Source organism: Protopterus annectens, chromosome 3.part1, assembly GCF_019279795.1.
Source record: "Protopterus annectens isolate FY-2018-M chromosome 3.part1, PAN1.0, whole genome shotgun sequence".
Taxonomy (NCBI): Eukaryota; Metazoa; Chordata; order Ceratodontiformes; family Protopteridae; genus Protopterus; species Protopterus annectens.
In genome coordinates, this window is record NC_056732.1 from 1,731,860,854 (window position 1) to 1,731,878,153 (window position 17,300).

The window sequence follows — 17,300 nt, forward strand, 5'->3', positions numbered from 1 at the left end:
GATGCCCGAGTGGGGTATTGTGTCAAATGCCTTTGCAAGGTCTAGATAGACTGTGTGGACTATCTTCCCTTCATCTATGGCTTTGGTGATGGTTTCAAAGAAGTCAACCAGGTTCAAAAGGCAGGATCTGCCCTTGACAAAGCCAAACTGGGTAGGGTCTAGTGTCTGTAGGTCCCCAATGTCTTTGTTTATGAGCTCCATGATGATCCTCTCCATAGCCTTGCAGACTAAGCTAGTCAGGCTTATGGGGCAATAGTTTCCAGGGTCCGAAGAGGCTCCACCTTTGTGGAGTAGGACCACTGTTGCTGTACGCCATTCTGTGGGCACATATCCTGTAGTGAGGCTGAGATTGTATAGCTGTTTTATTTGAGGGATTAGTTCCTTTTGTAGTTCATGTAGGACGCGACCTGGGACACCATCTCGTCCCATGGAAGCATTGTTTTTTGCTTTGGAGAGGGCAGCCTTCACCTGAGCATCTGAGATGTTTGGGAGGAAGCCTTCTGCTGGGATAGATACTTGCTCTTTTGGGGGGGAGGGGGTGGAGAAGTTTGCACTGAACCTGTCTGCCAGGATATTGGCGATGTATGTGTGTTCAGTGTATTTTTTGTCATTTAGAATCAAATCAGAACATCTCTGCGAGTTGCATCCCAGGTTTCTAACATAACTGAAAAAAGCCTTATGATTGTCTTTGGTGTCCTGTGCAATTTTTCTCTCGAAGCTGGCCTTGGAGGATTTTATGAGGGATCGTAATTTTTTGCTAGTACTGATCAGAGATGCCTTCCCTATTAGGGATTTTGCTCTATCATGTAGTAGCTTCCTCCTTCTGTTGTACAGTTTATTTATGCCAGGGGTCCACCAGACTGGATGCCTGCCTTTGGATGATTGGGTCTTGGTTTTGTTTGGGATAGCATGATCCATGCATTCCTGGAGATGTCCGTAGAATGCATTTATATAGGATTCTGCAGTTTGGGCTGTAGTTTCCACTGGCCCTGGGGCCTTGAAGGATTCCACTTCAGTTTTGAGAAGTGAGAAGTTCACTTTTGAGAAGTTTTTCACTGTGGTTTTCTGGGCTGGGGGTGGGGTCAGGATGTGGACATCCAGTGAAATTAATTTATGGTCTGATCTTACCAATGAGGGATATACTTCTGGTGTGGAGCATAGAGTCCCCATGTTGGTAATGATCAGGTCTAGTATGTTGTCCCCTCTTGTGGGAGTGGTGACTAGTTGTTCCATAGCATTTGAATTTATAATTTTCAGGAATCTTTGGGCTAAGGTGCTGGGGCTTGAGTAGTGCTCCCAGTCAATGTTTGGGTAGTTGAAGTTACCCAATATAATGGTGTTCGGAGAGATCTTCATGTTCTCCAATGTTTTCAGGAAGGCCGAATGGGATTCCTGACTTTGAGGGGGTGGTCTGTAGGATGCTATAAACTGAAATGCAGCCTTGCCCACTGTTAGTTGCACATGGATGGTCTCCGCTACTTCGTGCAATGCCACTAACCTGGAGGTGTGGATATCCTTGATAAATATGGAAACTCCCCCTCCTTTTGTGGTTCGGTCCGGGTTTTGGGGCCGAAAAGCATGATACGAGGTATAGTCTGGTAGTGCTGGGGTGCTCTCTGGAGCCTTGAACCCAGTTTCTGTCACTGCACAGATATCTATGTTCTCCATACTGAGGAGAGCTTCGAGTGAGTGCATCTTGAGGTTAAGACTTCTGGCGTTTAGCAGCATTACCCTTAGTTTCTTGTTCCTTGTGCTGTCTATGAGGGGGTGGTTTGACTTTTGAGCCTTGCCTAAAAAAGGCACTATGGGGGTGGCAAAAGCCTTTGCCAATATCCGAAAGCCCAATGGTGACAGGTGCAAGCCGTCCCTAGTGAAGCAACGTGGCTTGTCGAGCATGTCATCCCAGGCTGACAGACACTGGATCCCCTTTGAATGACACCAAAATTTTAGACATTTGTTAAAATCGATCATTTTGTCTTTGTACTGTGGCATCATTCTAGGTGAAGGTAAGATGCTGCTCAAGGTCAGAGTCATACCAGCCTGGGCTACATGATCAGAGAGCTCCTCTATGTCTCTTTTCATGTAGTCCAGGGAGGTACGTCTCAGGTCATTCACACCAGCAGAGTGATATTAGGTATTCATGTTTTACTTTCTCAGTGATAAAATCCTTCTTTTTTCTGATTGCAGGTGCTGCAATGGTCAGCAGAGCTCAAAGTGTTGCAGCAGAGCTCAAAGTGTTACAGCACTCTCCAAGCACACAGACCCGTGAAGACAATTCACTTGTATAATCCTAAGCCAATGCATACACAAAATGTTCTTTAGCACTGCTTACATCCCTACCCTAATATTTTCTGCATTTATTCATGATTGAATCAATGCTCTTTACTCTGCTTCAGTGCTGGTGATATAAATATTATAGAAATACCTAAAAATATGTTAACTGGACTGTTAAATGTCTGTGTATTCCAATGTGAGGTACGTGATTATAAGACTGAAACTAGAAATATGTATTTTTTGCTAAATACTTTACTTTTTACTATTTATCTCTAATATTACACGTTTATAGAATCCGACTTTCAGAAGCTCATAGCTACTGACTACATTGTTGATCTTTGAGGATCTTTACCAGCCTAGCCCTGAATTCCATCTGTGTTTTTAGCCTTTGTAATTTAGTACCAAAGCACCTACATTTTGTGGATATCTTGCACAATCACAGTTGAGATAATCTTTTAGTATTGCATGAAAACCAATGTATAGCAAATGTGAATAACCATAACAATGGAGTATGTTATTTATATGATTCTTCCTGTCCATCATAGACAAGAATGAGAAGTCAAGAGTAAAGAGAGTTTCTAATCCGTGCATTGACAATAAAGTTGTAGGAAGTAAGTGACATGTTTAACCTCACATGGACAGGAAGTTGGCTTCAGGAAGTGGTATTCTTTATGAGTCATATCTATGCCTCATTAATAAACTATTCAAGTTGCACCAGAAGTTGTGGTCTGCAAAGGAAGTACTTGGGCCGCTATTGAAATTGAGGATGTATAGAAGGTGTGAAAGGATGAGAACACTCTGCATGTCAGACAAAGATCTCCTCTTAGCAGCCTTTAGAAGGTCAGAAGAAGAAGTACTGGGTTCTCAGGCAGTCACAGCAGCCATTTTGATTTAATCCCTTGGTTTTCTTCTTGATAAAATGCAGTGGTAACTCAGGTTAAATCTGGTATTTTGGACATGTACATGCCTTTGGGGCATTACATTCAATGATAGGCCTAGGAGTGCAGTGTAAAGCAGAATGATAACGTCCCTGGATTTGAATGTCATATTATTGCTAATCAGATGTGGTTTAAAAAATAATTTCCTCACTGCAGTCAATGCATGTTGTAAAAATGATCACTGATTGGTACCTCACAACTGGGTTAATATTCAGGACATTTTTTTTCAATGTCATAGTTGCAAAGGAAGTTTTGCTTTGCAAAGAATACATTTATGCACTTTTAGTTTTGAAGCATGGTTTGTGCACCAGCTATTTCTGCCAGGATTTACTGAAAGCTTTTGACATCTTTTGGTGTGTTCATGATGGTGCAGACTTTATAATCATTAGGAAACTTTGTTAGCTAGAAACCTTAATAATTTGCCTTGATATCTGAGAAGTGGATGACAAAAATGGGATACTGAGGACAAAGCCCTGTGGTTATGCACTAGTGAGAGGCCCGTTGGTAGTAGTAGATCCATCGACACTAACTACTTGAGTTTTATTTCTCACACAGTTTGTCAAACAAAGAGCTACATAAAGGTTTACATTTGGCTGAATGAGTTTATTAACTATGGTTGAAAAAGGGATTGTTTTGAATGCATTTCTATAGTCATGCACTGTTTTGCCCACATCCATTGCTTCTGTAACTTTTTTGAAGAGGTCTGCTAGGTTAACTTGGCAGGATCTGCCTCTGTCAAATCTAAACTGAGGTCAACAGTCTTTAGGTTCCTTGTATCTTTATATATTAATCCTATATCAATACATTTTTATTAATTTTATTTAACTATTGTTTACTGGGAAAGTTCGACTTGGAACAAAGTCAGTTTTCATCAGAGGCCAGGGGAGAAATGCTCCAGATGCATCTCTTTGTTGCTAGCATTACAGATGAGACAGGTCAGGCTTGCAGGTCTATAATTAGCTGGAAGCATTGAAGCCCCACATTTGAGCAAGGGAATGATTGTTGCTGTCCTCCATTCATCTAGGGTTAACTCTTATTTGAGTCTGATACTGAAAAACATCTGTAAGGGATCAGTCAACTCCTGCTCATGCTAAAAAGTAGGCAAACTTTAATCTTATCTGGCACCATAGATGTATTGCTCTTGGTCTCTGATATTGCTTTGAGATTGGTAACTGGGAGATGTGAGTGGGTTGCATTTGTGTGTATGTGATCTGAGAATACAGGAGGAGCGAGGGTGTGAAACTCGAGCAAAACTTATCTGCTGGTTGATTGTGTATGATCTTTCAGTCTGGAATGTGATATCATTTACTCTTAGTGTTGTACAACGGTGGACATTCTTTTTGATATTCTTAATATTATAAAATAAGATTGTGTTGTCCTGCCCTTAGCTGGTTATTTCCTTTCCTTTTTGGCTTTGGATTCTATGATCAGTGTTTAAAGTTCTTCCTAATTTTTATGGAAGGGCATTATTTTTGTTTTGTCAGAGTAATGTCACTTTTGGAGGCGATTAAAACAAAATGCAGAGGATGTAGACAGGGTATATGATACTCCATATATAGGGTGTCTGGGAACAGCACTTGTTTCATTCAAGTGTCTATCCTTAACATTCTCATCTCTAGTTTGTGCATTCACTGGAGATTTTTTTTCAGTGTTGCTTAGAAGTTGCATTTTACATTCCTTTTCTGTCTTTTATACTTGTTGTCCATGTTTCACTAGATTGGATTCTAGTTTTGGAATTCTATATCATTTCTTTGTTAAAAGATGGAATGAATAAATACTTCTGTGTCAAAGAAGTGAAACAGAAGGTAAACTACTTACTGGGAGCATTAAAGGCTGCAACACTTTGAGCTCTGCTGACCTTTGCAGCACCTGCAATGAGAAAAAGGAAGGACTTTATCATTGAGAAAGTAAAACCTGAATACCCAATATAGTCCTTGTGTTGTATATTCTTGGTAATATATGGTATAACAGTTTATACTCTTAAACTGAGGAATGAGATAATCTGGACTGAAGGATACATTAATGTCTGAGTGCAGGAAGTTTCTTGTAATGTTTACTGTGTCACTTAACATTTTTAGTACAATAAGAATCATTACCAGAAATTACTGTATATGTTGATGACAACCCACATTTTTTTCAATTTCAGAACCTTTTATTGCTGCTTGATTAGAATGAAAGCATGCCTGTTCAAAGGTATACACAAGACTATCAGTATTCCAATTCTCATTGTATATTGATATTGACTCAGGTCAGGAGAGATTTGTGAGCAAAAACTGTGGAGGGGATGATAATGCAGCAGACTCAATGACCATGTTTGTTGAGATTAAAGACTCATTACTTTCTGCAACACTGAATAAAAGAAAATATCAGAAATGAGTCTGCTTTTTATGAAAGTAAAATGGGCTGTGGAAGATAAAGGTACATTAGAGACAGTGAGAAGAAGCAGAGTGAGGAACTGAAAATACAAAGAAACCAAAAGGGTTTTATTAAGATTAACATCAAGATTACAGCATTCCATACAACAAGCGCTCTCCAAGCACACAAAGATGTGAAGACAATTCACTTGTATAATCCTAAGCCAATGCATACACAAAATGTTATTTTCACTGCTTACATCACTACCCTAATATTTTCCTCATTTAGTTATGATTGAATCAATGTTCTCCGGTTCGATTCTTGGATGGGGTGCCTTCTGTGTGGAGTCTGCATGTCCTCCCTGTGGTTGCGTGGGTTTCCTCCGGGTGCTCCGGTTTCCTCCCACATCCCAAAGACATGCTGTAGGTGGATTGGACACTCCAAATTGGCCCTAGGTGTGAGTGTGTGTGTGCCTTCTGTGGAAGGTTGGGCGCCAGGCTGGCACCTCGGCACCATAAAAACTCCACTGCCAGTCATGAGTGGACAGGTGATCCACTGTGGCAACCACTAACCGGGAAAAAGCAGAAAGAAGAAGAAGAAAAAGAAGATTCATGATTGAATCAATGCTCTTTACTCTGCTTCAGTGCTGGTGATATAAATATTATAGAAATACCTAAAAATATATGTTAACTGGACTGTTAAATGTCTGTGTATTCCAATGTGTGGTACGTGATTATAAGACTAAAGCTAGAAATATGTATTTTTTCTAAATACTTTGCTTTATACTGTTTATCTCTAATACTACATATGTTTATAGAAACTGAGTTTCAGAAGTTCATAGATACTTACTATGTTCTTTATCTATGAGGATCTTTAACAGCCTAGCCCCGAATGTCCTCTGTGTTTCTAAGCTTAGCAATTTAGTAGCAAAGCACCTACATTTTGTGGTTATCTTGCTTAATCACAGTTGAGATAATCTTTAGTATTGTGTGAAAATCCATGTATAGCAAATGTGAATAACTGTAACTGTGTATTATGTTATTTACATGTGTCTTCCTGTCCATCTTAGACAAGAATGAGAAATCAAGAGTAAAGGGACAGTTTCTAATCTGTGCATTGACAATAAACTTGTAGAAAGTAAGCGACATGCTTAACCTCACATGGACAGGAAGTTGGCTCCAGGGAAGTGGTATTCTTTATGAGACATATCTATGTCTCATTAATGTTCTATTGAAGTTGCAGTAGAAGTTGTGGTCTGCAATGTGAGACTTGTGCCGGTATTGAAATAGTGGATGTGCAGAAGGTGTGAAAGGATGGGGACACTCTGTATGTCAGACAGAGATCTACACTTAGCAGCCTTTAGGAACTAAAAAAATGAAGGTCTGGCTTTTCAGGCAGTCACAGCAGCTGTTATGATTTAATCCCTTGGTTTTCTTCTTGATAAAATGCAGTGGTAACTCAGGATAAATCTGGTATTTTGGACATGTACATGCATATGGCGCATTACATTCAATAATGGACCTATGAGTGCAGTATAAAGCAGAATGATAACATCCCTGGATTTGAATGTCATATTATTGGTAATCAGTTGTGGTTTAAAAAAGAATTTCCTCACAGCAGCGGATGTATGTTGTAAAAATGACCACTGATTTGTCCCTCACAACTGGGTTAATATTCCAGAGATTTTTCTTTCAACGTAATAGTTGCAAAGGAAGTTTTTCTTTGCAAAGAATACATTTATGCACCTTTAGTTTTGAAGCATGGTTTTTATACCAGCTATTTGTACCATGATTTCCCGAGTGCTCTTGATGTCTTTCATAGTATTGACGATGGCACAGACTTTACAGTCAGTTGGAAACTCAGTTAGCCAGAACCCTTGATAATTTGCTTTGATATCTGAGAATTGGATGCCAAAAAGGGGATACCAAGGACAAATCCCTGTAGTTATGCACTAGTGAGAGGCCCTTGAGGGAAAAGGATCCACCCACCCTTACACCTTGTGTTTTATTTGGCACACAGTTTGTCATTCAAAGAGTTATATAAAGATTAACATTTAGCTGACTGAGTTTATTAACTATGGCTGAAAAGGGGATGGTGTTGAATAGGTTCATAGGTTCATAGGTAGGTACTAGGCTATCGGCCCTAGGGCCCATACAAGCCTAGCCAAAAAATGTACCCTGGCTTTCGCCACCCAAGAATATTATTTTCCTGTGCCCCTGTCGAGCAGAGCCACAGAAGTGATCCCCGGGAAGAATTTCCCATTTCCCATCCAATCATCAAGATTTTTCTTGAAGAGTGCTAATGAGGAGCTCTGTTTGACATAGATAGGTAGTCTGTTCCAGAGTATGGGAAGTCTCTGGGACAGGAATCTATCCCTCCAGCATGTTCTGTTTATTGTGGTGACAAGGTTAAGGTCCCTAGAACGTGTAGCTTGGAGGGATTGGGATTTCTTTAAGTGGAGCATGTCCAACAGCTCTGGGTTTGACATAGCTTTGTATGTTAGGCAGAGATAGCCCCTGAGTAGGCAATATCCGATGGAGTAAAGCTGTAGTTTTTTGAGGCGGTCTGCATAGGGCATCTGTTTGAGGCCAGTAATCATCTTTGTGAGGTATTTCTGTGGTCTTTCCAGTTGTTGTAGATGTCTTGTGAGGTACATACCAAAAGGGGCATTGTACTCTATAATGGGTCTAATGAGTGATGAGTAGAGGGGAACAATGACCTCTTTTTTTCTGGATGAGAATCCTTTTGTGATGAGATGAGCCACATAGAAGGATTTCCTGACCACTGTGGTGATGTGATTATCAAAGGAGAGACTACTGTCCACCTGTGTCCCAAGGTCTCTTATCACATTTTCGGCATTAAGTAGACGACCAGCTATGTGGTAGGTCATGGGTACAGAGTTTTTACCAAAGGGGATGACAATACACTTTTTGGCATTGAGCTTCAGGCCATGGCTTTGACACCAGGTATCTGTCTCAGTGAGGCCCTTTTGTAGTTTGTCCACATCGTTAGGAGTTTCGATTATGGCTCCTAGTTTGCAGTCATCTGCAAACTTTGTTAGCCAAAGACCTGTGTTGGCCTGCACTTCAGAGAAGTAGATATCAACAGGAGAGGACCCAGGACTGAACCCTGTGGTACTCCACTTGTCACTGGTCTGATGTCGGATTTGGAATCCGCTAATTTCACAGTGTGGGTTCTGTCCGTGAGCCAGTTGGCAACCCATCTTGTGACATAGGGATTTATACCTAGTTTAGTGGGCTTATCTATAATTCCAGACTGGGGGATGGTGTCGAAAGCCTTGGCGAGATCTAGATAAGCTGTGTGAACCATTTTACCCTCATCTATGGCTTTGGTGACTGCTTCAAAGAAGTAAATCAGGTTTAGGAGACATGATCTGCCTTTTACAAATCCAAACTGAGTAGGGTCCAGAGTTTGGAGATTACCAATGTCTTTGTTTATGAGTTCCACGATGATACGGTCCATGGCCTTGCAGACCAGGCTCATCAGGCTAATGGGGCAGTAGTTCCCGGTGTCCGTCGTGGCTCCCCCTTTGTGGAGTTGGATAACTGTAGCGGTACGCCATTCAGTGGGTACAAAGCCTGAGGTGAGGCTATGATTGAACATGGTACTTAGGTAGTCATTCACTGTTTTGCCCTCATCCAATGCTTCTGTAACTTTTTTGAAGAGTTCTGCCTTTGACAAATGTAAACTGAGGTCAACAGTCTTTAGGTTCCTTATATTATTGTATATTAATCCTATATTGATACCTTTTTATTTTATTTAGCATTTGTTTACTGAGAAAGTCTGACTTGTAATAAAACTAATTTTCAGTGAGGCCCAAGAAGAAATGCTCCAGATGCATGTTCTTGTTCCTAGCATTACAGATGAGACTGGTCAGACTTGCAGGTCTATGATTAGCTGGAAGCATTGAAGTCCCACATTTCAGCACTGGAATGAATATGGCTTTCCTCCATTCATCTAGTGTGAGATCTTTTAAGAGTCTGATACTGAAAGACATGTCTAAGGGATCAGTCAGCTCATGCTCATGCTAAAAAGTAAGCAAACTTTAATCTTATCTGGCACCATAGATGTATTGCTCTTGGTCTCTGATAGTGCTTTGAGATTCGTAACTGAAGACGTGACTGGGTTGCATTTGTATGTATGTGATCTGAGAATACAGTTGGTGTGAGGATTTGAAGCGTGAGCAAAATTTATTTGCTTGTTGATTGTGTATGATCTCTCAGTCTGGAATGTGATATCATTTACTTTTAACACTGGACAATGCTGGACATTCTTTTTGATATTCTTGATATTATAAAATAAAACTGTGTTGTCCTGCCCTATTTTCTTTCATTTTTGGCTTTGGATTCTATGATCAGTGCTTCAAGTTCTTCCTAACTTCTTGGAAACCAATTATTTTTGTTTTGTCAGAATAATGTCTCTTTGGGAGTTCATTAAAACAAAATGAAGAGGATATAGAGAGGATATACGATACTCCATATATAGGGTTACTGGGAACAGCACTTGTGTCATTCAAGTGTCTATCCTTGATATTATCATCTCTAGTTTGTGCATCCACTGGAGATTTTTTTTCAACGTTGGTTAGAAGTTGTATCAAACATTTCTTTTCTTTCTTTTATACTTGTTGTCCATGTTTCGCTAGATTGGGTTCCAGTTTTGGAAATCTATATCATTTCTTTGTTAAAAGATGGAATGGATAAATACTTCTATGTCAAAGAAGTGAAACAGAAGGTAAAACTACTTACTGGGAGCATTAAAGGCTGCAACACTTTGAGCTCTGCTGACCATTGCAGCACCTGCAATCAGAAAAAAGAAGGATTTTATCACTGAGAAAGTAAAACATGAATACCTAATATCATCCTTGTGTTGTATATTCTTGGTAATATATGGTATAACAGTTTATATGCCTAAACTGAGGAATGAGATAATCTGGACAGAAGGGTACATTAACATCTGACTGCAGGAAGTTTCCTGTAATGTTTACTGTGTACACAACATTTTTGTAAGATAAGAATCAATCCAGCCCAGTGACCTGTAGCTTATGGGCCGTTTTGTGTCATAGTTCCTGTGTTGCTCATATCCTTATTTGGATAGGAGGAAGGTTCTTTGTTCACCAGTGAGAGTGGGGAGCTCTGAGCAGCCTATCTGTCCCTGTAGGAGTGGTTCCAGCCCAGTGACCTGTAGCTTATGGGCCGCTTTGGGCCATTTCCTATCTCTTTCTAACCCCCTGCTTTAAAGCCAGCTTTAGCGCACTTTTGCGCTTGTAATTTAAAGTTTGTCCTGTTTTTTGTATTTACCTGTTGAGGCTACACACTCAAGTACGCTAGCCCATGTCACATATTTACTGCATTTTCCTGATATTTGTTGAAAAAAAGAAAAACAAACAAAAAAGTTATCCTTGTTTCCCGTCTTTCCTAACCTAGAGTAGTCCAAATACAGGCTTTGCTGTATTCTGGAATTTTGGAAAGTTCCTGTGTTGCCATTTCCTTTCTTGGATTAAGGGAGGCTTCTTTGTTCACCAGTGGCAGTGGGGAGCTTAGAGCAGCCTATCTATCCCTGGAGGAGTGTTCCCAGCACAAGAATCTGGTAGTCTATTGGCCATTTAGGGCCACTTTCTAGCTCTTTCAAATCCCCCTGTATAAAAACCGCTTTGGCGAGGTTTTTGCACTTGTTACTACTCAGCCAAGCTCCTCGTGATCCTGCAGAGTGGTGCTAGCAGCAGAGAGGCTAAAAGAGCTTCTGCTAACCTGATAAAAGTGTTTTTTCCTGCTAATACCTGGGTGACTGTCCGATCTAGCTAAACTGCAAATATTTCTGCTTCTTGAACTGTTTTAAACTGTTTAAGGTTGTTTTTGCACCTGCACTTTTAAAGTTTGTCCTGTTTGTTGCATTTACCTGTTGAGGCTACACACTCAAGTGCTCTAGCCTGTGTTAAATATTTACTGCATTTTCCTGCTGTTTGTTGCAAAAAAAAAAACAAAAAAAAACAAATAAATGATCCTTGTTTCCCGTCTTTCCTAACCTAGAGTAGTCCAAATACAGGCTTTGCTGTATTCTGAACTTTTGGAAAGTTCCTGTGTTGCCATTTCCTTTCTTGGATTAAGGGAGGCTTCTTTGTTCACCAGTGGCAGTGGGGAGCTTAGAGCAGCCTATCTATCCCTGGAGGAGTGTTTCCAGCACAAGAATCTGGTAGTCTATTGGCCATTTTGGGCCACTTTCTAGCTCTTTCAAATCCCCCTGTATAAAACCCACTTTGGCGAGGGTTTTGCACTTGTTACTACTCACCCAAGCTCCTTGTCGTCCTGCAGAGTGGAGCTAGCAGCAGAGAGGCTAAAAGAGCGACTGCTAACCCGATAAAAGTGTTTTTTCCTGCTACTACCTGGGCGACTGCCCGATCTAGCTAAACAGCAAATATTTCTGCTTCTTGAACTGTTTTAAACTGTCTAAAGTTGTTTTGCACCTGCACTTTTAAAGTTTGTCCTGTTTGTTGCATTTACTTGTTGAGGCTACACACTCAGGTGCGCAAGCCTGTGTTACATATTTATTGCAATTTCCTGCTGTTTGTTGCAAAAAAGAATAAAATAAGTTATCCTTGTTTCCCATCTTTCCTGACCTAGAGTAGTCCAAATACAGGCTTTGCTGTATTCTGGACTTTTGGAAAGTTCCTGTGTTGCCATTTCCTTTCTTGGATAGAGGGAGGCTTCTTTGTTCACCAGTGGCAGTGGGGAGCTTGGAGCAGCCTATCTGTCCCTGGAGGAGTGTTCCCAGCACAGAAATCTGGTAGTCTGTTGGCTGTTTTGGGCCAATTTCTAGCTCTTTCAAGTCCTCCTGTATAAAACCCGCTGTAGCGCAGCTTTGCGTGATTTTGTGCATAGTGCGGCATCGAGCAGCGCCGCTTATTTGGGTTTGAGCCTTGGAACTGATCTAGTTCTCATAATAAACACCCTATTCCTATGCTAAAGCCTAGCACTTGCTCAATAAAGCAATTATATAAGTCAGCACTAAAAAAATAAAAGCACTACACCCTCACAAACTCCCCTTGAGTAACTTGTTCCCCATTGGCCCTTTTTTTCAATTATAAAGGAATTCCCAATACTATTCTAGCATGTCCAAAGGTCAGTTGTCAATCTCCTCTCCGGTCCAGCTGGTGAACCTGGGAATCTTGAGGCAATGTTACAACTGCCTAATGTACACAGACAACCCTCTCCTCCTTCCAACAAATTCCAACACATGTGAGAGATGCAACCATATAGCCAAACTGGAGGCTACGCTCTCTCAACTCAGTACTGGCGTAACCAGTCAGGAGGAGAAGGAAACCACACTCACTACAATTCCAGTCTCACATAGACCTACCACAAAAGCAAACCAAACACATAAACACACAAAAACATACTTGGAGGCTCTAAATAAAAATCTGCCTAAGCAGCAGAGACCTCCAAAGCAGACACCCAAGCAACCGCTACCCAAAAACAAAACACGTGCAACACATAGCTCACAAAGCCAGTGTGCCGAACAGTCACAGCCCTTAAGGCTAAACAACACACTTGATACACTTGTAATAGGTGACTCTATCATCAGGCACACTGACGTCCCGCTCACCAGGCTAAACAAGGAGAAGGCTATGGTGAGCTGCCTATCGGACGCTAGGATCCGCCACATAACACAAGCACTCAGGTAACTCCAAGGCAAGTACAAATATGACTCAGTCATTGTCCATGCTGGTGTGAATGACCTGAGACGTACCTCACTGGACTACATGAAAAGAGACATAGAGGAGCTCTCTAAGCATGTAGCCCAGGCCGGTTTGACCCTGACCTTGAGTAGCATCTTACCCTCACCAAGAATGATGCCACAGTATGAAGACAAGATTATCAATTTCAACAATTGGCTTAAGTATTGGTGTCATTCAAAGGGGATCCAATGCCTGTCAGCCTGGGATGACATGCTCGACAAGCCACGATGCTTTGCTAGGGATGGCTTGCACCTGTCACCCCTGGGCTTTCGGATATTTGCAAAGGCTCTTGCTACCCCCATAGTGCCTTTTTTAGGCAAGGCTCAAAAGACAAACAAACCTCCATAGGTATCACAAGGGATAAGAAACTAAGAGTAATGCTACTCAACACCAGAAGTCTAAACCTCAAGATGCACGCACTCGAAACTCTCCTTAGCATGGAGAACATCGATATCTGTGCAGTAACAGAAACCTGGTTCAAGGCTCTTGAGAGCACCCCAGCACTACCAGGTTATATCTCATACCATGCTTTTCGTCCCCAAAACTTGGACCGAACCACAAAAGGAGGGGGAGTATCAATATTCGTCAAAGATACCCACACCTCCAGGTTGGTGGCACAGCACGAAGCATCAGAGACTATCCATGTGCAACTAACAGTGGGTAAAACTGCCTTCCAGTTTATAGCCTGCTACAGACCACCCTCCCAAACCCAGGAACCCCACTCGGCCTTCCTGAGAACACTGGAAAATATGAAGGTCTCTCCAAACACCATTATATTGGGTGACTTCAACTACCCAACCTCAGACTGGGAGCATTACTCTAGCTCCAACACCCTAGCCCAAAGGTTCCTAGAATTTATAAACTCAAATGCTATGGAACAACTTGTTACCACTCCCACAAGAGGGGAAAACATACTGGACCTGATCATCACCAACATGGGGACACTATGCTCCAGACCAGAAGTGTATCCCTCACTGGTAAGATCAGACCATAAACTAATCTCACTGGATATTCACATCCTGACCCCACCCCATTCCCAGAAAACCACAGTGAAAAACTTCTCTAAAGCAAATTTCACACTCCTCAAAACCGAGGTGGAATCCTTCAAAGCCCCCGGGCCTGTGGATAATACGGCCCAGACCACAAAATCCTTTATAAACGCATTCTATGAACACCTTCAGGAATGCATGGATCATGCAATCCCAAATAAAACCAAGACCCAATCCTCCAAAGGCAGACATCCTGTCTGGTGGACCCCAGCCATAAACAAACTATACAATAGAAGGAGGAAGCTACTACATGACAGAGCAAAATCCCAAAAGGGAAGGCATCTCTGATCAGTATTAGCAAAAAACTATGGGCACTCATAAAATCGTCTAAGGTCAGCTTCGAGAGAAAAATTGCACAGGACACTAAGGATAATCACAAGGCTTTCTTTAGTTATGTTAGGAACCTGGGTGGGAATTCCCAGATATGCTCAGAATTAGTCCAAAATGACAAAAAATACACCGAACCTACAGACATTGCCAACATCCTAGCTGACAGGTTCAGTGCAAACTTCTCCCCCCCTCCCCACCAAAAGGGCTAATATCTATCCCAGCAGAGCGCTGCCCCCCCTGACATCTCAGATGCTCAGGTAAGAGCTGCCCTCTCCAAAGCAAGAAACACAGCATCAATGGGACCAAACGGTGTCCCAGGCGGCGTCCTACATGAACTCCAAGAAGAGCTAAACCCAAACCTAAAACTACTGTTCACTCTCAGCCTTACTACAGGATATGTACCCAAAGAGTGGCGTACAGCAACAGTGGTCCCTCTCCACAAAGGTGGTGCCTCAATGGATCCTGGAAACTATCGCCCCATAAGTCTCACTAGCTTGTCTGCAAAGCTATGGAAAGGATCATCATGGACCTTATAAATAAAGATATTGGGGACCTACAGACACTGGATCCTACCCAGTTCGGCTTTGTTAAGGGCAGATCCTGCCTCTTAAACCTGGTTGATTTCTTTGAAACAGTCACCAAGGCCATTGACAAGGGGAAGGTGGTCCACACAGCCTACCTGGACCTCACAAAAGCCTTCGATACAATACCCCACTCGGGCATTATAGATAAGCTTACCAGCTTAAATATAAACCCCTATGTAACTAGATGTGTTGCAAACTGGCTCAAGGACAGAACCCACATGGTTAGAATAGCTGGAGCCATGTCAGACTCCAAACCAGTTACAAGTGGCGTCCCACAAGGCTCAGTCTTGGGACCTCTCTTGTTCGGTATATATTTCTCAGAGGTACAGGCCAACATGGAAGGACTGTGGCTGACCAAGTTCGCAGATGACTGCAAACTGGGCGCCATAATAGACTCTCCAGCCGACACAAGCATCCTCCAAAAGGGCCTCATAGAAACAACTGGTGCCAGAGCCATGGCCTCAAGCTAAATGCCAAAAAGTGTATAGTCATCCCCTTTGGCAAAAACAAAGTGCTCACAAATTACCACATAGGTGGTAATCCATTAAGTACAGAAGAAGTAATTAGGGACCTGGGGACCCAAGTTGTTAGCAATCTCTCATTTGACAACCACGTGGCCAAAGTGGTTAGAAAAACATTTTATATAGCCCACCCAATCATGAAGGGATTCACATCTAGATCAGGGGAGGTCATCGTGCCTCTTTACTCATCCCTCATCAGGCCCATAATTGAGTACAATGCCCCTTTTGGGATGTACCTTACCAGACACCTGCAGCAACTGGAAAGACCCCAAAAGTACCTCACCAAGAGGATCAAGGGGCTCAAACAGATGCTGTATGCTGCCCGGTTAAAGAAACTCCAGCTCTACTCAGTGGCATACCGCCTGCTCAGAGGCGATCTGTTCCTGACGTATAAAGCCATGTCCAACCCGGAATTAATGGACATGCTGCACCTCAGAAAATCCAAATCCCATCGAGATACGTGCTTGAGGGACTTATACCTCAGCACTGAAATAAATAGGACATGCTGGTGGGACAGATTCATAACCCAGAGGCTCCCTTCACTCTGGAATAAAATCCCAGTCCAGGTTAGGCAGAGTCCCTCATTGACTCTCTTCAAGAGGAATCTTGATGAGTGGATGGGAGATCGTAGGTTTACCCCGGGTATCACTTCTGTGTCACTGTTAGACAGAGGCAGAGTATACTAACCTCGAAAAAGGGCATAGCAAAATTAATTTAAAATGGGTGGCAAAAGCCATACACACTCTGGCTAGGCTTGTAAATGCCCTAGGGCAGATAGCCTAGTATGAACCTATGAGCCTATGAACCAGAAGTTACTGTAAATGTTGATAACAACACAGATTTCTATCATTTTTACAACCTTCTGTAGCTGCTTGATTAGAATGAAAGCATGCCTGTTCAAAGGTATACACAAGACTATCAGTATTCCAATTCTCATTGTATATTGATATTGACTCAGGTCAGGAGAGATATGTGAGCAAAAACTATTGAGGGGATGATAATGCAGCAGACTCAATAACCATGTTTGTTGAGATTAAAGGCTCATTACTTTCTGCAACACTGAACAAAAGTAAATATCAGAAATGAGTCTGCTTTTTATGAAAGTAAAATGGGCTGTGGAAGATAAAGGTACATTAGAAACAGTGAGAAGAAGCAGAGTGAGGAACTGAAAGTAAAAAGACACAAAAAGAGTTTTATTAAGATTAACTTCAAGATTGCAGCATGCCATACAACAAGCACTCTCCAAGCACACAAAGACGTGAAGACAATTCACTTGTATAATCCTAAGCCAATGCATACACAAAATGTTCTTTAGCACTGCTTACATCCCTGCCCTAATATTTTCTGCATTTATTCATGATTGAATCAATGCTCTTTACCTTTAGTGATGGTGATAATAAATATTATAGAAATACCTAAAAAATATGTTTAACCGGACTGTTAAATGTCTGTGTATTCCAATGTGAAAAGTAAATACTATTTACTATTATTTAAAT

General features: G+C 41.7%; 1 protein-coding gene and 1 long non-coding RNA gene across 2 annotated transcripts in view; one reads left to right on the forward strand and one right to left on the reverse strand.

The window, feature by feature from the left end:
- LOC122797851 overlaps positions 1-17,300 on the forward strand; it is an 875,220-nt gene that overhangs the window by 679,319 nt on the left and 178,601 nt on the right. The window lies entirely within an intron of this gene.
- Positions 5,024-14,137, reverse strand: LOC122798648. The gene is made up of 3 exons (XR_006364290.1): positions 14,127-14,137; positions 10,334-10,384; positions 5,024-5,081 (listed from the first exon to the last, which is right to left on the reverse strand). It is a non-coding gene; the product is annotated as an uncharacterized LOC122798648 (long non-coding RNA).